Source organism: Phacochoerus africanus, chromosome 7, assembly GCF_016906955.1.
Source record: "Phacochoerus africanus isolate WHEZ1 chromosome 7, ROS_Pafr_v1, whole genome shotgun sequence".
In the NCBI taxonomy this organism is placed as follows: Eukaryota; Metazoa; Chordata; class Mammalia; order Artiodactyla; family Suidae; genus Phacochoerus; species Phacochoerus africanus.
In genome coordinates this window covers 8,996,785-9,020,595 of record NC_062550.1, presented here as the reverse complement: position 1 = coordinate 9,020,595, position 23,811 = coordinate 8,996,785, and the positions used below count along the sequence as shown (strand labels likewise).

Here is a 23,811-nt window from a genome sequence, read left to right as displayed (position 1 = left end):
CCACCCCCAGGCTCTGGCTGGGGAAATTGACACACACATCCAGGGGCTCCTCAGAGGCCCAGCTGGGGCTTGAGCCTCTCTGTGTCCCCAAGGCGCAGCGTGGAGCCAGCCCAGGGCAAATACTGCAGTGTGGCATTCCTGAGATGGCAGGTAGAGTGAGCTGAGCTGGCCCCCAGCTCCACTATTACAAGCTGTGCAGCCTGGGGCAAGTCCCTCCACCTTGCTGAGCCTCCATTTTCTTGTTTGTAAACTAGGAAGACTGAGGCTTACTTTGTAGGGTTGTAGTGAGTTATTGAAATACTGTGTGCAGAATAAACATCTCAGTTAAGGTGGTTCCTATGCATTCATTCAATAAATACTGACTGAACCCTTACTTTGTGTCATTATCACTGAGTTCAAAAGAGAAGCGACCAAGTCAGTAGACTCCAGATTCCCTGATCCCCCAATCTGTGGTCTCTCCTGGCGTGTCCCTCCCATTCCTCATCAGCCCAAAGATAGCTCCCTAAATGATCCAATTGCAAGTATCCCTGCCCTGCTCAGAAGCCACCAGTGGCTCCCTGCTCCCTGGAGTACCAGGCGCCAACTCCTGGGTGTGGCCCTCGAGGTCGTCCATGACCTGGTTCCAACCCCTCTTTCTCAATGGGTCTCCCCTTATTTTATGAGAGTCCCGTGGGCGCAGTTCCAGTGCCCAGAACACACCTCTGAGCACACTGTCCCCTGGGTAGGTCAGCGACCACTTTCATCACTGCCAAGCGAACTCCTAGCAGCTTCTTCTGGTCTGTCTCCTCCGTATGGCTTCCTGGCCTGCCTGGGGCTGGCTTCGAACCTGGGTCAGCCTCTTCATCTAAGCGTCCGGCCCCTCGAGCCCCAGCACCGGCCCCGCACCCCCCCCTCTTCTATCAGGAGCATTGGCAGGAGCGCTGGGCCAACGGCTGGTGCTGGAGCTGTCATCGCAGAGGACAACCCGCGCTCTGCCACCGTCCAGCCGGTGTCGTTCACATTCATCACGTTCTGAGGCCTTGGATGGTGGCCCCCTCTGCCCCAGAGCCTTCGCTTTGTCTGAGCTCCTGGGCCCCTTCCAGGTAAGTGGGCAGAGTGCCGCCCGCCGCCCTCCGGAACTGCAGGCTCTCCTCCACGGTCAGGGCACAGGACCAGACTCTATTGTCCAGCAGAATCTCTGGGCAGGAGCCTTCAGCTGGGGGAAGGGGAGGGGCCTTGAGGGGCCTCCACGCACCCTCCCCCACCCCAGGGCTCAGGCCCCGCTACAAGATGCCACCGAGCCTCCCGGCCTCCACTCACCCACCGCCACTGCCCGGGAGGTCTGCCCCTGTCCCTCCCAGGTCATCTTGTCCATCTCTGACTCTTCGTTCATACTGAGCTAAAAGTTGCCTCCATGGAACTTCCACCGGATTCATTCTTTCTCTAGGTTCTTCCACACACACGGGATGCCTACTGTGTGCATGGAGCACCTACTGTGTGCACATGGATGTGCCCGCCCATTTAAACCTCACAATGGCTCAGCAAGCTGGGGAGGGTGATGCTGTGATGCTGATGACAGCGATGATGGAAATGAGGGAGGAAACTGAGGCTCCGGAGGGACCATCACTGCACAGAATCTCCCCCGGCGGGGGCGGGGGGGGGGGCAGCAGTGCCAGGAGTTGAGTTTCCCTTTCTACCCTTGAGCAGAATCTGCCCTGGCAGGCCTTGGGGTGGGGGTGGAGACGAGCCCATCTGGCCCTCAGAAGTTGGGGGGCTCCGCAGAGGAGCCACTGGGAAGGACCCCTCTTCCTCCCCAGGAGCCTTCTTCTGAGAAGGAAGTATTATTGAACGGACATTGTGTTGGGAGGGAAACGCGGGGTTCTTGGAGCCCTGCCAGCCTCCTGCCTTCAGGCTGTTTGGCTTTGTTTGTTTTTTAGGCCTTTTTTTTTTTTCCTTTTTCTAATTGTTCTCATTAAATCTTTTTGTCCTGTTTTGCTTTTTACGGGACTGACAATGCTACGCGGTGCTCAGCGCCGCTTCCTGTGTTTCTGCCCCAGTTCAGGCCTCGGCGGGGGCCTTGCTTCCTGTTGTGAGCTGTTGCCGTGGCAACTCCAGGCCCGGTGGGCTCTGCGGGGTGGGCAGGGGGAGCCCGGGTTGACATCAGCCGGTGAGGAGGCCAGGGGCTGGGGTCTGAGGGGGAGTGCATGGGAGCCCAGGCGGCGGTGGCGGTGGCGGGAGCCCGGGAGCCCGGCGCATTGCTGAGGGGTGACTCACAGCCGGGGAAGGGAAGGAATGCCCTCGCATTCTTTCGGGAGGTAAACAAGGTCAGGGAGGGCAAGCCGGGATCCTGTTTACCTGACCCTGGCCCCCCCAGCCCCACTCCCCTGGGGACCAGGAGCCAGGGCAGGACAACACCCTGGAGCAGAACCAGCCAGACCTCAAGGGTAGGGAACCAACGGGAAGGGGAGGGGCTGGCGACTGCAGCCCAGACCCCCTGGGTGAGGGCCGGGGTGGGGGGGGGGGCGGGCACCAGGGGCAAGACCCAGATTCCAATCACAGCTCTGCTAGGTGACCGGCTCTGGGATGTCACGCAGGTCACCTGGGCCCCTGAGCCTTGGTTTCCTCCAAGTCTAGTGGGTCGATCCCCCAGGACAGATGGTTCTTCAATCACCTGGGCCTGGGCAGCCTCTGCAGCACAGCGCAAAGTTCTATGGTCCTCTCTTGTGCCCACCCACCAATAGGGTCTGGCCCAGGGGCAGGGGGAGGGGCAGAGGGGCGGGGGAGGCTGCACCTCCTTGGGCCAGGGCTGTGCCCCAGAGGAGCAGCCCAGACAAGCCGGCCGGCCTCGGGAGGGAGAAGATGGGCGCACAGCCTTGGGGGGGCGGGGGGAGGACATGGCACCTCTAGGGTCACAGGGCTGGAGTCTGGCGCAGCTCCGCTCTCCCCCCACCCTGCCATCTCCCTTCAGCCTTCTCTGTCTCCTATCCCTGTGCCCCACCCCCACCGCCGCAAGTGACAGCCCCTCTGCCCATCACAGAGCGTCCACAAAGACACTGGTCGAACTCCGGGATTCCTTGATGCTGGGCCCCTGCAGGAATGGCCAGGAAGGGCCAGAGCTGAGCCTCTAGTCCAGGATCTCGGAGACAAACCTCCCACCTTGACCCTTTGCCAACTGCACAGCAGACAAGCTGCCCACAGGAAGGGGCTGCCTCTCTGCAGCACACCCTCCATCCTCTGCAGGTACCATGCGGGACCCCAAGGCATGGTCGCCAGTGGCCACTGTGGAGATGAAGCCACCCGGCCTAGTGGCCTAAGAGCAAGGACCTCAGGATCAGCCCGGCCTGGATTAAGCCTGGCTTTGCCACTCGCCAGCTGGTGTCCTCAAGCCTGTTCCCTGTCTCCTCCAAGCCTCAATTTCCTGATCTGTGACACAGAATCTCCCAGGGTTGCTGTGACATTGAGCTGATACACATGAAGCACCTGGCACACAGTAAGTCCTCCACACACACTGAGCCCACACGGACCTGCCATGTCCTCCCCAGCAGGGCCAGACTCCCAGGTGTCCCCATATCGAATGCCCATCACATGCCCCGTGGTTTTCCCATAAAGGGGCTGGACTCCAGGCTTCCCTGGACAGGGAATATCCTGTTCTCGGTGTGGGGGGAGGAAGAGGAGCTGAAGGGACACAGCCGCACTGCATTCCTGACATTCTTGGCAGCAGCCCATCCAGCTGCCTGGAGCTGCCGCTGCCGGGGGTGCTGGCCCAGTGCCACGCTGTCCTGGCATGGCAGACTAGCATCCCGCTTGGGGTGCCCCTTGGACTTGGGGGGATAGGGGACCCTTGTCCTCCCAGTCCCACTCATCCCAGGCTATCACAGAAGCTGATAACCCCCAACCCTGGAAGCAGAGATCTGGGGGAGTGTCTGGGGGCAGTCAGCCAACAGGGAAGGGGTTTCTGCTTTCTGCTTTCAAGTCTACTTTGGAGGGCTCCCCAGCCTATCCCCCACCCCAGGGAAGTTTTGGAGAATGGCCAGGGGACAGGGGTGGCTGGGCAGGGGGAGGAGAGGGAGAGGCAGTGACTAAAGACTGGATTCTAGTCTTTAGTACCTGGGACAGTTGCTTTCCCTTTATGGGACTCAGTTTCTCCACCTGCAAAATGGGAGGCTTCTCTCCCTGCTTTGGGCAATGTCAGCATCACCACACTGCGATGTCACAGTGTAGTTACTGCCTCTTTGCGGAGCCTCTTCACCTGACCAAGGGTGGAAACCGCCCTTCTCTGCACTGAGGCTGTCCTAGCGTGGGTTACAGGGGTTTCCACTGTTTATCTAGGGCCAAGTCCATTCCACAGCAATGGTCTGCTGACTTCTGAGGCTCCGAGAAGAGCTGGAAACAATCCAGTCCCAGATTGGTCAGTTTCCCAATCCTCTTGCCTGGGTGCGCCTTGGGGATCCTGGGAGGGAAATGACTGCTCCAAGATCCCACAATTAGCCACGCTGAGCTGGCTCTGGACCCCACACCTTCCCTGTTCTTCCCTAAAACCACCCAGAGCTGAGTTCATTCGTCTCCACATTTTTCTGCAAACGGCCTCTGGTTTCAGACCCATGAGAGCGGAGCATTCTGGGAAGGAGCCAGGACAGGGCAGCTCCACAGGGGTCTGCTCAGAAACATCCTCTCCTGGAATTCCCGATGTGGCTCAGTAGGTTAAGAGCCTGACTAGTATCCATGAGAATTCGGGTTTGATCCCTGGCCTTGCTCAATGGGTTAAGGACCTGGCGTAGGTTGCAGATATGGCTTGGATCCTGCCTTGCTGTGGTGGTGGCTGTGGCACAAGCTGGCAGCTGCAGCTTTGATTCGAACCCTAGTCTGGGAACTTCCATGTGCTGCAGGTGGGGCCCTAAGAAAGAAAGAAAGAAGGAAAGAAAGAAAGAAAGAAAGAAAGAAAGAAAGAAAGAAAGAAAGAAAGAAAGAAAGAAAGAAAGAAAAAGAAAGAAAGAAAAAGAGAGGGAGGGAGGGAGGAAGAAAGAAAGAAAACTTCTCTCCTCGGGAAGCCAGGCACTCTGGAGCAGGTGTGCCCTCTTAGCTGCCCTCTGCCCTTGGGGAATGGAGGCACCACACAGGGACGATGGGGGAAGGGCAGGAGGACACACCTGGGGCCAAGCCTGGGGCGCCAGAGTCTGGACTCCCTCCCTCTCTCTTTTCCTGCAGCACGAGGGCCACCCCAAGCCCTCTGCTGGTTCCTAGAGACCCCCCAGAGGGGTCTCCCTCCGCGGCCCTTCACGCGGTTCAGAAGCTGATTCCAAGAGACCCGGATGCTCCCAGGATTCTGAGGTTCAAACTTTCCCTTCTGTGACCATTCTCTCCGTCCAGCCTTGGGAGTATTAGGCCGAGAAAGCCCCATTCTGTCATCTGCTCTTGCCTGGGGCTTTCCCGTCAGAGGGCAGCCAGGACCCTGCTCCCAACGACGCTACCTTCCCCACCCCCTGGTCCCTCCGAAAGCTTGGACTCCCCCCAAAGCCATCCTCTCCACTTGCCCTGCATCCCTTCCACCTCCTGCCGGCTCTCCCTGTCTGCCTGTCCTGTGTGTGTCTGTCTGAGGGACAGTAAGAGGAAAAGGCTGGAACCCCACCCTGCTGGGTCCTCTGTGCTGGGAAATCACCTCCATTGTGGAGCTTGGGAGCCAAGGAGTGCCGGTCAGGGTGGGGGGTGTATTGTGTTTGGAGAACGTGTGTTGTGATCATGTGTGTGTGAAATGCTTGCTGAGAAAAAGGATGATAAACTGACACGGTGGAATAGTATGCAGTCATTACACATGACGTCTTGCAAGAATAGGGATAAGGGGAGTTCCCGTCGTGGCACAGCGGAAACAAATCTGAATAGGAACCGTGAGGTTGCGGGTTCGATCCCTGGCCTCGCTCAGTGGCTTAAGGATCCAGCATGGCCATGAGCTGTGGTGTAGGTCGCAGACGTGGCTCAGATCTGGCATTGCTGTGACTGTGGTGAGGGCGGCAGGTGTAGCCTGGGAACCACTATATGCCATGGGTGTGGCCCTAAAAAGACAAAAGCAAAAAAAAAAGGAATAGTGATGACATAAGAAATGATCGCAATATAAGATTTACTAAAGAGAAAAAAATGGGGACCCAGAAAGAAAAGTTAAAGTGAATGTGCCTCCATTGCTAACAATGATTATCTCTAGGTTGCTAGACGATGTGTAATCTTGTCTTTCACTGATACCCTTGCATATTTTCTTTTCTTTTTGTTTTTTTTAGAGCCACACCTGCGGCATATGAAGTTTCCAGGCTAGGGGTCCAATCAGAGGTGCCGCTGCTGGCCTACACCACAGCCACCGCAACATGGGATCTGAGCCGCATCTGTGATCTACACTGCAGCTTGCCACAATGCCGGATCCTTAAACTCTTGAGCGAGGCCAGGGATCGAACCCGCCTCCTCGTGGATGCTAGTCGGGTCCATAACCTGCTGAGCCACACTTTGCCCTTTTTCAGTGTCTTCTGCCAGGAACATGCGTTTGGTTTACAACCAGAAAAAGGTAACTAAAGGTGATAAAAAAAAAAAACACATTAAGGATGAACTAGAAAGTAAATAAATGATTTCAAATAAAAGACACTGAGGCCTGCTGGAAAATCTTGAACATGAACCTAAGCCAAATGACCAACTCAGCTCTCCAAACAGTGAGCACCTACTGCATGCTGAGGCTGGGTGGAGTGTGGGATTACAGAAACGCCCAAGACACAGCCCTCCCTCCCTGGCCAGCGCACTGGCCGTCCACTGGGGAGGTGGGACAGTCACCAATCACAGATAATGCTGACGCAGGTGGAATGCAATTCCCCTCCAGAGGCCCCCAGACCAAGAGAGAGATGGGGGATTCCGGAGGGCTTCACGGAGAAGGTGATGGTTCCCAGGAGGGCTTTAGCGAGGGCAAGCGGTAACCGGGAAGTGCAAGGGGCAGAGGGGGTGGTTAGGGGACCTGCCCCTTGTTTGGAACATTGATTAACTACAGAGCAAGAGTGACAAACACTGCGGCTCACTAGAGGCCTGCCGTGCTGGGTGGAGAGAGACACTGAAGCTGAGCGGCACTCAGGGAGAAAGAACACCAAGACAGATCAGCGATTCCTTCCCTTGAGAAACGAGAAACGTGTTTATCTATGCTAAGCATCTACTCTGTGTCACGCCTTTCCATCCCCAGGCTCCCTTCCGTGCAGGTGGAGAGAATCGAGGGGAGAGGACTGAATTAAGGAGTAAAGTGTATCCGCCGCTGCCAGACGGTAAGAGGCGCTCTGAGGAGAGATGAGGCCAGGTGGGGAGCTGGGTGGTCTTCTGTGTGGCCCTGAGGGAAGATCTCAGCGGGCGGCCTTCGATGTGGGACCGAAGGAGGCGGGTCTGGAGGAGGGGGCTTCTGGTGGGAGCGGGGAGATGGCAAAGGCGGACCCCAGGGGAGCACGGGGAGGCAAAGTCCATGGGGGCCGCTTTCACTCGGAGTGAGAGTGGGGGCCACTGGGGCTGTTGAGCAAAGAAGTGAGTGGTCTGATTTATACGGTAATAACCCACCCTGGCTGCAGCCTGAGGGGCGGGGGACAGTCAGGGCTGGGGGGTTGGGGGGGCCAGGCTGGGCCGGCCGCGCAGAAGTGGTGAGGAGGACGGGGACCTCCACGTGTGTGCAGGCGGAGCTGACCGTGTCTGCCCCTTGAGACAGGGACAAGCAAAGAAAAGGGAAGGCTGCTTGCCAGGTGGGTTGGGGCCGGCGGGAGCAGGGCGGCAGGTGCCACTGAGATGCACAGGGATAAATCGGAGCCATTCACGGAGAGCAATGGAAGGGCAGTCAGATCTGGGAGCCTGATATTTGGGTCCAAGCTGGGGACACACGTGTGGGTGCCATTGGCTTGTGGGTGATCATTAAGCCACGAGACAGGATGTGATGGCCCCGGGGATGGTGTCGTCGAAGAAGAACTCCAAGGATCGAGCCCTGAGCTTCCCCCAACGTTTAGAAGTCGGAGAGATGCGATGAGGAGGGACCGGTGGAGGTGGGGGAGGGGCGCACGGCAGATGGAGGTGGGTGGGGACACGACACAGTTCCTGCAGAGCCGTGGGGCAAGCCTGATGGGAAAGAGGGGGTTCAGGGAAGAACAGGGCAGAGGAAGTTAAGATGGCAAGTTGAGACAGTCGTTCCCAAGAGCGTGCCTGTAGGAAGAGCAGCTGTGCTGACTTCAGACAGACCCACGCCGGCCTCTTCCCACTGCCCTCCCAAATGGTGGCCCAGGGGCAACTGTTTCCTGTGGGAGTGGGGGTGGGGGGCAGTGAGCAGAGCTTGGTCTGGGCTGGTTTGTTCGCACACCGGTGCTCGAAGCCATCCAAGGTGTGGGCAGACTCAAGAGTGAGACAGGAAGGGGCTAGGCTGGGGACCAGGGCCAGGGCTGGCTGTCCCCATGCCACCATGTTCCAGGAGTGGGAGAATTCTGACTCTAAACCCTTCATTAAGAAGATCTAGGATTTCCCGTCGTGGTGCAGCGGAAATGAATCCAACTAGGAACCATGAGGTTGCTGGTTCGATCCCTGGCCTCGCTCAGTGGGTTAAGGATCTAGTGTTACTGTGAGCTGTGGTGTAGGTCACAGATGTGGCTCGGATCCCACATTGCTGTGGCTGTGGTGTAGGCTGGCAGCTGTAGCTCCGATTCAGTCCCTTGCCTGGGAACCTCCATTTGCCGTGGGTGCAGGCTTAAAAGGATTAAAAAAAAAAACTACTTCTCAGAGTTCTCGTATGGCCCAGAGGGTTAAGGATCTGGCATTGTCCCTGCAGTGGCGAAGATTTGATCCTCAGCCGGGAACTTCCATGTGCCAAGGGTACAGCCAAAATATATATCTACTTCTCAGGTAGAAAAAGGGAATGTATTTGATTTAACATCTGGTTAAAGTGTTCATGCCATTTTGATATTTAGGCTCAGAGGATGCAGGCCTCCATCTATGCTCTTATCCTAGGCCTTGCAAATGCTCGGGTTAACCTGGGAGCAGAGGCCGTGAGCGGTGAGGCGAAGACAGGGTTGTTTGGGGGTTTGGTTCATTTTCTGTTGTGTTTTGAAGATGGGAGTAGAATCGAGCACTCTCCCCTGAAGAGCAACCCCAGAGAGCGGAAACGGTGGTTCGAGAGGGGTGGGGTCCAGGGCACCAGTGACAGGGGAGGCTGAGGGACACTCTCAGACACTCCATCCAGAAGACCCAGGGCCCAGCGCCAGGAGTTCTCCCATGATTCCTTGTTATTCCCATGAGAAAGCAGCAAGACCAGGTTTGCAGAGGGAGGAGAAGGTGCGAAAGAGCCCTCTCTGAGTATATGGAGGGGAAAACAACTGGCCAAGAGACGCGTGGCAGGATGGCCCCTCGACACTCTGGCAGATTGCATTTTCCCAAGGTGGAACATCTCCCACCCCAGAAGTTCTTCTAGAACCTCCCACTCCTCCACTAAGAAGTGGAGCCTAATTCCTGTCCAATCCTGGGCAGGCTTGTGACGGGCTCATCACCCATGGAATGGGTAGAATTGACAGTGCACCACTTCTGAAGCTGCGTGAGAAAAGCTTCCATCCTGTAGAACATTCATGCTGGCGTCCTGAGCTGCCATGCTGTGAGGAAGCCCAAGCTAGCCCTTGCAGAGACCACATGGAGAGGCTGGAGGGAGGGAGCTGTCCGGCCAGGGCTCAGGTGCTCCAGCCGCAGCCACCATCTGACGGCCACCCTGTGAGACCCTGACCAAGCCAGCTAAACCCCTCTCAAATCCGCGACCTACAGAATCCATAAGAGATAAGATGATTGTTGTCTTGGGCTTTCATGACGCGGAAACAGCTAATTGGAACAAACACCAACGGCGGACTAGAGATTCATGGTCTCGAATTTCAAGGGACTCAACCCTTTGGCTCAGCAATATCCAACCCATTTCTGCAGAGACGAAGCCTGTGCAGTTACTACAGATTTCCCCTGCTTGCCTCAAGGGAGGAGCAGAGGGGATGAAGGAGAAAAGTACAGGGGATTGCATCTAGGAGGTCAGGCGAAAGGGTTGGACTTGACCCTGAGGGCTACGGAGAGTACCCCCAGTGAGAGCTATTTCTCTTCCGTGCACAAGCCAGACCCACTCTCGTTTTAGCAGCAGGGCATACAGGCTTCATCCTCAAATGAACTGGAGTTGGGGCAGGAGAGGCCTTGGGACTCTGGGCACAGCTGGGTCCTCGGCTCCTCCCATCTGCCTGAGGCTTTGGGCATGAAGCCAGTAGACTGGGAAAGGAGGGACGGTGGCGAGCCTCAGTGCTCCCATCTGAAAAAGGGGCCTTAAACTTAAGGCCTCTAGGTGCTCTTCTGGCTCTGAGACTAAGAATGGACCAAGGATGGGTTTTGGTCCTATTTCCACACAAGCATTGCCTGGGGTGAGGACAGGTGCTCGGCCCGCCCTGGGCTCCATCCTGTGACAGGGACCTGCAGGAAGAGGACTCGAGGTCTGGCCCTCACATTAACAGGTCTTGTTCAGGATTTCTAGGTTCCTAGGAACAGAAAACTCAACTTAAGGTGGTTTTTAGAAACTAAAATCCGAGTTCCCGTTGTGGCTCAGCAGGTCAAGGACCCGGTGTTGTCTCTGTGAAGATGCAGGTTTGATCCCTGGTCTCCCTCAGTGGGTTGAGCATCCGGTATTGCCACAAGCCGCAGTGTAGTTTGCAGATGTGGCTCCGATAGGGTCGTGTTGTGGCTGTGGTGTAGGCTGCACCTGCAGTTCTGATTCTACCCCTCCCCAGGCACTTCCATACGCTGCAAGTGCGGCTGTAAAAAGAAAAAAAGAGCAAAGGCAACCCCTAAAATCTATGGGCTGTGTAGTAACTGAAAAGCAGGTTTTGGGGTTTTTTTGTTTGTTTGTTTGAAGTTTCCAGCAAAGCTTGATACAGCCATGCGAATAAGCTGCCCGGACCTTGTTTCTCTGCCTCCATCTCTGGGCTCTGTGTTCCCATTCTTTTCCCAGGCTGGGTCTCCCCTGGGGCTGGGGGCCGGGTGGTGGCTCAGTATGTCCCTCCCGTCAGGTCTGGGTCTCCCTGCTTCTCTTTACCTCCAGGAGACCTCAAGGAAAGACTGTCGTTGTGATTGGTCTGACTCGAGTCACGTGTCTATCCCTGAACCAATCCCAGCAGCCATGGGATGACTTGTCGAAATGGACCTAAACCAATCAAGGCCCACTTGGAGCTGAGGGGGTGTCAACCCCACCCGGCCAAGGGCTGGGGACTGCGGGGTCCTGTCAGGACGGAGGAAAGGGCCTGGATGCCAAGGAGGAAGCCCTGGGTGACTGCTACTACAGGACAACAGACAAGGGTCCCGGGCATGTCCTCAGTCCAGCAGAACCTTCTGGAGACAGTGTGCTCTGTCAGAGAGGAAGTGGTTGAGCACCGGAAAGAGGGGGGACATCTCCCATCAAGGCTATTTCCAGTACCAGCTGCCCATCTGGCCAGGCCTGGAGCCCTGGGATGGGGGTGGCCACCGTTGGCCGGAACCCAGGGCCCGCCTGGGACACTTGGGCAGCTGGAGGCTGATTAAGCTGGGAAAAGTGCAGGCTGGAGAGAGCTGGGGTGGAGAAGCCATCTGATGCTTCCCTGACACCAAAAAAGGAACAGAAAAGGTCAGCTTAGGCACAGGAAGGAGCCAAACAAGTAGCATGTGACAGAGGCAAACGGCCCCTTCCACCTGGGCTCAGCTCTGCCTGCGCTCCCTGGCCTGGCTCTGCTGATCCCGGGGAACCAGACTGCATAGGGATGACCCCATTGCTCAGATGGGGACGTGGAGGCCCAAAGAAAAGTGACTCATCCAAGGTCACCCGGTGAGGTAGGGCAGAGCCAGGGTATGAACCCGAGTGCTCTCAGGACTCCCCCCTCCTCTCGAAGCACAGACGAGCCAGGCCCCTTCCCACGCACAGTGGCCGGGGACACAGTGTCCCCCCAGTGGCCGGGGACACAGAGGAACGGGGCTTCAAGGTCCAACTGGCCCAAGTTCAGATCCTACCTCCACCACTCTGGCTGTGTGAACTTGGGCAAGTCAGGGTCCTCGAGTATAAGATGTAATGAATGCTTTCATGAGAGGTCCTTGGAGGAGTGATGGCATCACATATGCAAAGCAACTGACACAGCGCGGCACACGGTGAGGGCTGCGTGCCTCGTGTAACAGAAGGAAAGAGTTTGTCAGGCTTAATTACCGCACCACCGGGGAAATGCTGTGATCGCTGAACCCAGTGCTGCAAGATGCAGAGGGTGGGAGACTCTCCCAAGTAAACCCTGAGAAACAGAGGCGGGGTGGGGCATTTGTCAAGAAATTAACCGGGGCTACAGATGGGGCAGGGTGTAGGGCAGGGAGGGTCCTGGCTTTCTGGGAGGCATTCAGAGTGCTGTCCCCACCGCTCATCGGAAGCCCAGACACTGCAGGATCTGTTTCCACTCTTTCCCCAGGGACCAGCCTAGGACCCTCATCCCCTGAGCCTGGGCTCAGCAGGGATGAAGAGGCTGCAGAAAGGGGGTCATTGTCCACCCAGACTGGGCCCTGATCCCACAGCTGCCAACCCATCTGGGGTACAGGGTCTTCTTGAACCAGCCCAGCCATTTGTGAGTGTGTGTTGGGGGGGTGTTTATCCCCCAGTTGCCATGGGAGACCCAGATTCTACACTGGGCACTCTCTCCAGTGTCCCGGCGGTGACCCCAGAGCATCCCTGACCAGCAGGCCTGGGTGGGGCCTGGGAGGACAAAGCAGCCTTTGGCTGCCGGTGGCTGGGTGGGCAGAATGCGTCAGCTTGTCAGCCAGCCAGGGAGATCTGGAAGCCAGCCCTGTCACCCCCTCTCTCTGTCACTACACATGTCTTGTTCTCGTCATGACATGGCATGACAGATGTTGCTTGTCCATGCTGCTGCTGAAGTAGCTTAGACTCTGGCCCCTGCTGTCCAGCCGCACAGCTGCTGCCCTGGTCACCTCCACCATCACCCCCCCCCCTTGCCCATCTCATGGTCAGTCTGCCCTGCATCCACAGCCAGGGGAAGCTTTTAGAAACACAGTTCACCCATATCAGTCCCTGGTGCTGAATCCTTCAGTGAGTACTTGACAAAATGTGTACCTGAATATACAAAGAACTTCTATGAATCAATAAGAAAAAGAGAGGCAACTGGTGGAAAATGGGCAAGACATTTTGAACAGCCCCATCACAAAAGAGGTTCCCCATATGGCCTATCAACACATGAAAACATTGTTAGTCTGTCGTCAGGAGAATGCAAAATAAAACCACAATGAGATGCCACTAAACATCTGCCAAAACTACTAAAATAAAAATCATAGAGGAGTTCCCAGTGTGGCTCAGCAGTAATGAACCCGACTAGGATCCATGAGGACTCGGGTTTGATCCCTGGCCTTGCTCAGTGGGTTAAGGATCTGGGGTTGCCATGAGCTGTGGTGTAGGTCGCAGATGCGGCTCGGATCCCATGTTGCTGTGGCTGTGGTGTAGCCGCAGCTGCAACTCAGCTTCAATCCCTAGTCTGGGAACTTCCATGTGCTGTGGGTGCGGCCCTAAAAAGACCAAAAAAAAAAAATAATAATCATAAAAAATATCAAGTGTTGGCGAGGATGTGGAGCAACTGGAATTCTCAGAACCCTGCTGCTGAAGGGGGCATACTGGGTACAACCACGGTTTGGCACTGTCTTACTAAAGTTGAGCCTAGGCTACCCTATATCCAGCAGTGCCCCTCCTGGGCATATGTCCAACAGAAATGCCTGCATTTGTCCCTTGAAAGACATCCACAAGATGTTTTTATGCATGTTTTTATTCTGTTTTATTTACAGCAGCCACAACCCAGAAATAACCAGGATGTCTATCTGCAGTAGCATGGAATGGGATTATTAGACGCCTGTCACAGAGTCTGGGGAGGAAGGAGCTGGACACAAAGAAGTAAATACTGTGTGAATCCATTTCTGTGAATGTCAAGAAAAAAAGAGAGGAAAGAAACTGTACCAAAGTCAGGACAGGGGTGCTCTTTGGGCAAAAAGGGAGGAACGAGGGGAAGGACGAGGGAGGTTTCTTGAGTGCGGCCAGTGTCTTATCTCTTGATCTGGGCACTATTTGCACAGGTGTGTTTAGCTTGTGACAATTCATCCTGCTGGACATTTACAATGTAAGCACCTTTCTTTACATTGCGCTTCAATAAAAAGTTAAAAAAAAAAAAAAAAAAACCTCCACCTACAAAGCCCAAAGTCCTCCACGGTGGTTCCCACCAACTCATCCTCAGTTCCCGGAACCGTGTAGCTCCATCTAGTTCCATGTCGCTCTCTCTGCCGGGAATTCCTGTATCCCGTTGGTAAACGCTGCTCTGGGCTCACCGCCACCCCCAGGAAGTCCTGCCTTCTGGCCCCAGACAGAGGTGGTTTCTCCCTCCTCAAAAAGCTGCAGGTAACTTCCTTTCAACTCTTATTCATCTGACAGTCACATGGCAGTATTTATTGAGCACTTGTTATGTGCCAGGCACATATACCTGTGAATAAAACAGTCACAAGTTAGCAGGTTAGGCTTTTCCTTTTTTTTTTTTTTTTGTCTTTTCTGGGGCCACTCCCACAGCATATGGAGGTTCCCAGGCTAGGGGTCTAATCGGAGCTGTATCCACCGGCCTACACCAGAGCCACAGCAACGCAGGATCCGAGCCGCGTCTGCAACCTACACCACAGCTCACGGCAACGCCGGATCCTTAACCCACTGAGCAAGGGCAGGGATCAACCCACAACCTCATGGTTCCTAGTTGGATTCGTTAACCATTGCACCACAACGGGAACTCCAGGTTTTCCATTTTTTTAAATAATTGCAGAAATAAATAGACATGCACTTATTGCAATAAACGCCCCCAAAGGGAAATCCAGACGAGCAATGGAAAATACCGCAGGGGTGGGGCTGGTTGACACTGGATGATCGGGGAAGGGGCTCCAACCAACACAGAGGCCCCGTAACAAAGGCAGGTGTCACCAGGCTGAGGGCACCACACTGACGAATAGTGCCATCCCGTGAACATCCCGGGGTCCTTTCGGGAGCTTAGCGCAAAGTCTGGGCCATTAGGTGCCTAGGGGTATTTTGTGAACAAATGAATGAATGCTTGGTGAGAGGCTGGAAGAGATAGGCAGGGTGATCAAGGGAAGGGGGTTGGTGGCCTCAAAGACACAGGTTGTCCTTTCATTAGTGTGCATTTCCAGCTGGCAGAGCCAATGGGAAATACAGCTTGAGGTTCCCAGAAGCACAGACCCCAGTCCCGGCAAGTGTGCAGAGGCACAGGCCAATTACTCCTTCCTTCCTTCCTTCCTTCCTTCCTTCCTTCCTTCCTTCCTTCACTGATACTTTAGTTGAGTACCAGGTTCCATACTAGGGGATGTCCCCTTTGCCTCCCATTCATGCAAAATTCCCAGTGGTTATTTTAACTTCCAGGATCTCTGGGGCTTCAAGTCTTTCCCTGCTTCAAAATGTTTCCCCACTTCCAACCTAAGTCCCCTCCATGGGCCAGGCAGGACTCCACCCTGATTATCCCGGGAAATCCAGGGGAAACTTGGATTATGCCACCTAGTTGTTTGCAAGCCCAAACATGACTTAGAGGGCAGTGTTCACCTTGCCAAAATAATATCTGCTTTACCCAAGAATTCTCAAAGCTATTTTAATTAGTTTTCCCAACAGGATTTTTCAGACACTGTTGACAGAACCATAAACAGGTTCTGCCCTCCCAGAGGCAATATGCCAGGACTTGGAGCAATTACGATGCCAGGTGCCCGTGATCCAGCCACTCTCAGCTCGGTGTAAACCTTAGAGCACCTTACGCCCAGGTCCGCAGGGGGCATGCTCAGCATATTCCTGGCAGCATGGCTTGCAGGAGCTCTGAAGCACTGGCGATCCGGATTTCCCCAACCAGAGAAATAGGTCGGTCAAAAGGTGCTGGATGCATGTGACGGTTGAGAAGTGGTCCATCTTTAGGACAGCATGGGTCAAACCAAAAAGACCTATTTGGGGTAAAAGGCGAAATAAATAAGATGAGATAGCTGACACGCTACCATTTGTGTGCACTTCAACACATGCACACACACGCGCACGCTGCATATTTTTGAGGCTGCATACATACTTAAGGACCTATATTGAGATGTCTCCTCTAGATGGAGAGCCTTTGGAGGGAGGGGAAGAAGACTCAGTTCAGGGAAGAGGGGAGATTTTTATACACACATACATATACTTGATATAAAATAAGAGAGAACCTTGCATGGACAATGAAAGTATCCGAAGAACCAAGGATTTTAATTAATTCAAAAACCTCCATTTGAGGCGAAATTTAAATTTTAAGTTTACATCCCAGGGAAGATGTAGGAGGCATCCTCTTTTTCCTAGTCCTCCCACTAGTGCAAACGAAAACCATCAACATAATGGATAAAACAAGAACAAGGAGACTGAAAGGAGAGGAGAAGGAGACAGGTTCGCTCAGGATCAAAGAACCCAAAGAATAACACCGTGATGAGTTTCCTTGTTGTTTTTTTCTTTCTTCCTTTTAATTTGCCTCATACATCCCAGACTTGGAGCCTAGAAGCCAGCAACCTGGAGAAGCCAAGAGGCATAGATATTAAAAGCTACCCCCTACTCCCTACAAAAGCCTGCTCTCTCTCTCTCTTGTGAAACAAAAACGAAAAGAGAAAAAAGGCAGCCTATCCAGACAGAAAAAGGTTAGACATTAATTGTTCTACTCCAGCCAAATATCTCAGAAATATCTGTCGCTCCATCCACCCCATCAAAGAGTCAGTGTACAAACTTGACTTCCACCCTCAATGGGTTACAGTCAGGGGCTCCCAAAAGCCAAGGCAAAAGCCAAGTAAAGACCTGGGACTCTCGCTGCCACCTAAGCAGTGATAAGGAGCCCCATTGTTTCATGTATCAATAGAGGTCCGGTGGGGAACTTGGACTCCTGAGCCTATCTGACAGCATGAGGCAGCATGCCCACTTCCCCAGCTGCAGCAGCATCGGAGGAAACCAGCCCAAGCAGAAGGTTTAATAAGATAGAGAGTATCGTAACATAATACCAAAAATGTCCAGGTTTTAATAGAAAATCACTCCTCACACCAAGAACCAGGAAGATCTGAAACTGCATGGGAAAAGACAGTCAATAAATACCCAGACTGAGATATCAGAAATGTTAGGAGCACACTGGAAACAAATGAAAAAATCAAAAGCCTCAGCAAAGAAATAGAAGATATTTCAACCCCAGAATGGAGGGGATAGAGGAAAGCATCTGGGAAAGAGATCTTCCTTGACTTTGGATGTGGTTATGCCCAAATAAACCCCCTGTAAGTTGAAAATAGCATAAATCAGAAATGCATGTAATACACCTAGCCTACCATCTAGTTTAGCTCAGCCTATGCTAAACACGCTCAGACACTTACATTGGCCTCGAGTTAGGCCAAGGCAGCTAATGCAAAGCCTATTTTATAATACAGTATTGACTATCTCATTTAATTTCTGGAATACTGTACCAAAAGTGAAAAAGCGAACGAGCTGGGTCCAGAGAGTGATTGTAAGTATATCAGTGGTTTGCCCTCGCAGTGGGTCGCTGACTAGGAGCTGTGGTTCACTGCTGCTGCCCAGCATCATAAGAGAGCGTCGTACTGCATATCCCTAGCCCTGGGAAAGATCAAAATTCAAAGCATGGTTTCTACTGAATGTGTATTATTTTAGCACCACCATAAAGTCAAAAAGTCCTAAGTTGAAACATCCTAAGTTAGGAACCATCTATACAGAACAATAGAAATCACCTAACCTGAATTACAGGGAGAAAAGAGACAGGAAAAAAAAAAAAGGAACAAAACTTCAAAGAGCTACAGGACTATGACAAAAGATCTAACATTCATGTCATTGGAGTCCCAGAAAGAGAAGAAAAGGGGGCAGGACTAAAAATGTGCTCAAAGAAATCAGGGCTGACCATTTGGCCGCAGATGTAGGTCTATACGTTTCAAGAGACGGAGTGAACCCCAAAGTGGAATAACCCAAAGAAATCCACACAAAGACATTATGGTCAATTTTTTTCCCCCGAAAACCAGAAACTAAGAAAAAAGTTTTAAAGGAAGCACATGATGTTACCTATAGGAGAAAAATAGCTTGAAAGACAGTAGATTTTCTTTCGGCAGCTACAGTGTTCAGGAGGTTGGTGGCACAATATTTTTCAAGCGCTGAAAGAAAAGAACGTTCAATCCAGAATCCTATATCCAGAGAAAATATCATTTAGACATAAAGAGGATCAGAGTTCCCTGGGGAGGGGGGGGTGTCTAAGAATCCAGCATTGTTACTGGTGTGATGTGGGTTCAACCCCTGGCCTGGGAACCTCCACATGTCACGTGTATAGCCAAAAAAAGGAAAAGAAAAAGAAAGAAAGAAATGAAGGGAAATCAAGACATGCTTGGGTTGGGTAAAGGAAAACCAAGAGAATTCGTCACCAGCAAATCCACTCTAAAAGAATAGCAAAAATAAACAAATCAATAAATCAATAAAAATTCTCAAAACAAAAGGGAAATGATATATATAAAAAAAAAGTAACCTTGAAACAGAGGGAAGGAACAAAGAACACAGCAAATAAAAAATATAGGTTAACGCATTAGAATTTCCCTCTCTTCTGGGGTTTGAGAGTTGAAGCAAAAATTTTAACAGCTTCTGATGTCATTCTAAAGGTGCCTAGAGGAAATATTTAAGGTAATTGTATTATAAACAGCTGAAAGTAAAGGGACTTAAAAGCAGGTAAGATTTCTACACTTCACTGAAATTGGTAAAGCGACAATAAACCGTGATACATTGTGTATATAATGTGATACCTAGAGAAACGACTAAAAAGTTATACAAAGGTAGACATTTTAAAACACTTTATATAGGTAAATCAAAATGGAATTTTGAAAAATGTTCCAGTAACCCACCGGAATGCAGGAAATGAAAACAGAAATTAAAAACAGAATAGAAGTGCCCATTGTGGCTCAGTGATAATGAACCCGACTAGTATCCATGAGGATGTGGGTTCAATCCCTGGTCTCGCTCAGTGCATTAAGGATCGGGCGTTGCTGTGAGCTGTGGTGTAGGTCGCAGACTCGGCTCGGATCTGGCGTTGCTGTGGCTCTGTAGGCCAGTGGCTGCAGCTCTGATTAGACTCCTAGCCTGGGAACCTCCATATGCCACAGGAGCGGCCCAAGAAAAGGCAAAAAAAAAAAAAGTAACAGGAAAATCTCTGAACTCTTGGACATTAGACAAAACACTTCTAAATAATCCACAGGCCCTTCCTCCCCACCCGCCTCAAAAAATTCCTCCAGATGGTTTCACCATGGAAATTTGACCAAATGTTTTAATTACCGCAAACTCTATGTGATGTCTTCAAGAGAATAAAAGAGGAGGAAATACTTCCCAATTCATTTTATTTATTTATTTTATTTTTTATTTTTGTCTTTTTAGGGCTGCACCTGCACCATATGGAAGTTCCCAGACAAGGGGTCGAATCAGAGCTACAGCTGCTGGCCTACGCCCCAGCTCACGGCAACACCAAATCCTTAACCCACTGAGTGAGGTCAGGGATTGAACCTGCATCCTCATGGATAATAGTCAGGTTCATTACCACTAAGCCATGACGGGAACTCCCCCAATTCTTTTTATGGAGTTAGTATTCCCAGTGTCGAAACCGAACAGGAGTTCCCATGACTCAGTGGTAATGAACCCGGCTAATATCCATGAGGACGCGGTTTGATCCCTGGCCTCACTCAGTGGGTTAAGGATTCAGCATTGCTGCAAACTGCTGTGTGGGTTGCACATGGGGCTGGGATCCTGCGTTGCTGTGGCTGTGGTATAGGCTGACAGCTACAGCTCTGATTTGACCCCTAGCCTGGGAAATTCCATATGCTGCAGGTGCAGACCTTAAAAAAAAACAAAAACCAAACAAAGACAGTACAAAGAAAGAAAACCACAAGCCAATTTCTTTCATGAAAATAGGTCCAAAAATCCTTAACAAAATATCATCAAATATAATTTAACAAAACATGGAAAGAATTATGCATCCTGACCAAGAGGTATTTATTCCAGGGATGCAAGACTGGTTTGATATTTGAAAAGCAATCAAGGTAGTCCTCTATGCTAACAGGCTAAAGAAGAAAAATCTCATGGTCATATCCATCGGTGGAGAAAAACATGTGACAAAATTATGATCTTTCACGGTAAGATTCTCAGAAAAAAAAAAAAAAGGAGTAGAGGGGGAATATCCTTAACTTGGCAGAGTGTCTACAAAACCCCTACAGCTAGTGTTAAGTATAAGACGAAAGGCTTTTCCCCAAGACCAGGACTAAAACAAGGATATCTGCTCTCACATCCTTGTTCAGCAAAGTGGTGGAAGTCCGAACTCATGCAGGAAGGCAAGAAGAAATAAAAACAACATACAGATCAGAAAGGAAGAAATAAAACTGTCTCTCCAATGGAGTTACGGTCGTGGCTCAATGGAAACGAATTTGACTAGTATCTGCGAGGACGCAGGTCTGATCCCTGGCCTCGCTCAGTGGGTTAAGGATCCGGCGTTGCCGTGAGCTGTGGTGTAGGTCGCAGATGCAGCTTGGATCTGGCATTGCTGTGGCTCTGGCGTAGGCTTGCAGCTCTAGCTCTGATTTGACCCCTAGCCTGGGAAGCTCCATTTACCTCAGGTGGGGCTCTAAAAAGACAAAAAAAAAAAAAAAAAAACAAAAAAAAAAACCCCCCACACCCCAAAAAAACCCTAAAAAAAAAAACAGAAAACAAACAAACACACTGTCTCTACAGAGGACACAATTGTTTACATAGAAAACCCCAAGGAATTTACAAAAAACCCCTCCTAGGACTAATAAGCAAGTTCAGCAAGGTGGCAGGATGCAAGATATATGTGCAAAAATCAACAGTGTTCCTACATCCTAGAAATGAGCATGCGGCACCAAAAATTTAAATGGCATTTACGATACTTAGGTATAAGTCTAACAAAACACATATGGATACAGGACTCGCATGCTGAAAGCTACAAAATGCTGATCACATAAATCAAAGAAGATAAATAAATGGAGAGATACACCACGTTCGTTAATTAGAAGACAGCATAGTAAAGATGTCAATTCTCCCCAAATTGAAATACAAATTTAGTGTGTTCCTTTAAACACTCCAGCAAGATTTGTTGTAGCTATAGACAAGATTGTTCTAAAATTTATAGGGAAAAGGAAAGGAGCCAGGATCGTTGAGACAGTTTTGAAAAAGAACAAAATGAAAGGAATCAGTCTAATTGATTTATGGCAGCATTTTATAAGGCATCTAAAATGTATTATAGACCTATAGTAAGCAAAACTTTGTTGTATCAACAGAGTGAATAGCACGTAGATCAATGCAACAGGTTAGAGAACCCAGAAATAAACCACACAAATATTCCTGACGGATTTTTTACAAGAACACAAAAGTAATTCAATGGAAGAAAGACAGACTTTTAATCAAATAGATGGTGGAGCAATTGGATACCCATAGGAAACCCAAACCACACCAAAAACAAACCCGCAACCTGAGTCTCACATCTCGTACAGAAATTAATTCAAAATGGCCCAAGAGCTTAAGGGCAAAACATAAAACTATAAAACTTTTAGAAAAAAAAATACGGAAGAAAAACTTTGGGACATAGGGCTAGGCAAACAGTTCTCACACTTGACACCAAATGTTTTTGTTAATCCATAAAGAGAAAGATTGCTAAATTGGACTCTTTCAGAATTGAAAAGTGTTCCTTTGTGAAGGAACCTGTTAAGAAAATGAAAAAAGAATTATAGATTGCGAGGAAACCACTTACCCTAACAAAGGATCAGTGCCCAGTACACATAAAGAACTCCCAAAAAACAACAGTAAAAAAAAAAAAGAAAAAAATTAGAATTAGAAAATGAGGAAACACATGAAGAGACACTTCATCCAAGAGGATATTCAGACGGCGCATGCACATGGAAATACAGTCGACGTCATTAACCATTAGTCAAATGCAAATTAAACCACAATGGGATACCATTATATACCTACTGGAATGGCTAAAATAAAAAAGAGTGACGACAGCAAATTTTGACAAGGATGCAGAGAAACTGGATCACGTATGCATTGCTGGTGGGGACGTAAAGTGGTACAGCCACTCTGGAAAAGAGTTTGGCAATGTCTTTAAAAAATTAAACACGCAACTACCATACAGTTCAGCAATGGCAGTCCTGGGCATTTATCCCAGAGAAACAAAAATTTGTCTTCTCAAACAAACCTGTACAGAGATGTTTCTAGCAACTGTACTCATGATATAGCTAAACACTGGAAACAACCCACATGTCCTCCAACAAACGAAAGGTTACACCAACTGGGGGACATTCATACTCTGGGAAACCACTCAGTGACCAAAAGGAATGAACCATTCAAATATACGACGACATGGATGGGTCTCTAGCATATCATGCTTAGTGAGAGATGCCAACCCAAAAAGGTTACATACTGTATGATTCTATTTATATAACATTCTGATCATGATAAAATTGCAGAAATGGAAAACAGATTCAGGAGTTCCCATCATGGCTCAGCAATAACGAACTCTACTAGTATCCATGAGGATGCAGGTTTGATCCCTGCCCTTGCTCAGTGGGTTAAGGATCCGGCGTTGCCGTGAGCTGTGGTGTAGGTTGCAGACATGGCTTGGATCTGGCATGGCTGTGGCTGTGGTGTAGGCTGGGAGCTGCAGCTCTGATTCGACCCCTAGCCTGGGAGCTGCCATATGCTGCAGGTGCAGTCTTAAAAAGACCAAAAAAAAAAGATTCCTGCTTGCCAGGGGTTAAGGGGGGGTAGGGGTTAGAGGGAAGTGGGTGGGGCCATAAAAGGACAACAGGAGGGGTCCTCATGGGGATGGAAATGCTCCTTACCTTGACTGTATCCAAGTGAACCTCCTGGTTGTGAGGCTGGCCTACAGCTTTGCAAGATGTTTCCATTCAGGGAAACTAATAAAGGGTACACCGGATCTTGGCATTATTTCTTAAAACTGCATGTGAATCTACGATGATTTCAAAATAAAAAGTTTAACTAAAAAAAAAAAAAAAAGACAGGCGTTCCCGTCGTGGCACAGTGGAAACGCATCCAATGAGGGACCATGAGGTTCGGGTTCGATCCCTGGCCTCACTCAGTGTGTTAAGGATCTGGCGTTGCTGTGGCTGTGGTGTAGGCCGGCAGCTGTAGCTTCAATTAGACCTCTAGCCTGGGCACCTCTATATGCCATGGATGTGGCCCTAAGAAGCCAAAAAAAACTTTTAAAAATTAAATTAATTTTAAAAAAAAAGACATTTAGGGAGTTCCCTGGTGGCTCAGCCGGTTAATGGTCCACCGTTATCATTGCTGTGGCTGGGATCTCTGCCGTGGCACAGGTTTGACCTCTGATGCAGCCTAAAGAAGTAAATAAATAACATTTAGCCAGAATCACCTCCCTCTTCCCCTCCCCCAGCCCCCGCGCCACGAGCGCTGCGGTTGATGCCCAGCTTCCGGGGACCAGCTGTGTCTGGGGAGCCATAGCCCCAGAACCCCTGTCATCATCCTTGAGGAAGCTTAGGAATGGGACGGAAGCCAGATGCTAAAGGCAGGCAAATGGTGTTTCAAATGAAAAGAGGGGAAGTGATACCAGAACACATAAGCCCTGGCAGACTTCCAGGCTGGACGAGCACGAAGGAGGGGGGTGGTATCTAAATCGTGAGAGCCAGCGCTGGCTCTTTGGGTTTGCAGGGGGCCAGCTGGCTGGC

The 23,811-nt window shown here is 50.9% G+C and overlaps 2 long non-coding RNA genes across 5 annotated transcripts; one reads left to right on the top strand and one right to left on the bottom strand.

Annotated features, from left to right (window-relative positions):
• Nucleotides 1-946: 946 nt before the first annotated feature.
• LOC125130647 (uncharacterized) lies at nucleotides 947-14,195 on the top strand. 4 transcript variants are annotated; one of them, XR_007135760.1, is made up of 4 exons: nucleotides 947-1,082; nucleotides 3,220-3,469; nucleotides 7,181-7,259; nucleotides 13,825-14,195. It is a non-coding gene; the product is annotated as an uncharacterized LOC125130647 (long non-coding RNA). The 4 variants fall into 4 exon arrangements; XR_007135758.1 differs by lacking the exon at nucleotides 947-1,082 and adding an exon at nucleotides 2,007-2,146 and having other exon boundaries at nucleotides 3,017-3,469; XR_007135759.1 differs by lacking the exon at nucleotides 947-1,082 and adding an exon at nucleotides 2,188-2,423.
• A 633-nt stretch (nucleotides 14,196-14,828) lies between these two features.
• LOC125131643 (uncharacterized) lies at nucleotides 14,829-23,061 on the bottom strand. The gene is made up of 3 exons (XR_007136000.1): nucleotides 22,948-23,061; nucleotides 18,125-18,213; nucleotides 14,829-16,008 (listed from the first exon to the last, which is right to left on the bottom strand). It is a non-coding gene; the product is annotated as an uncharacterized LOC125131643 (long non-coding RNA).
• Between the last annotated feature and the right edge of the window lie 750 nt (nucleotides 23,062-23,811).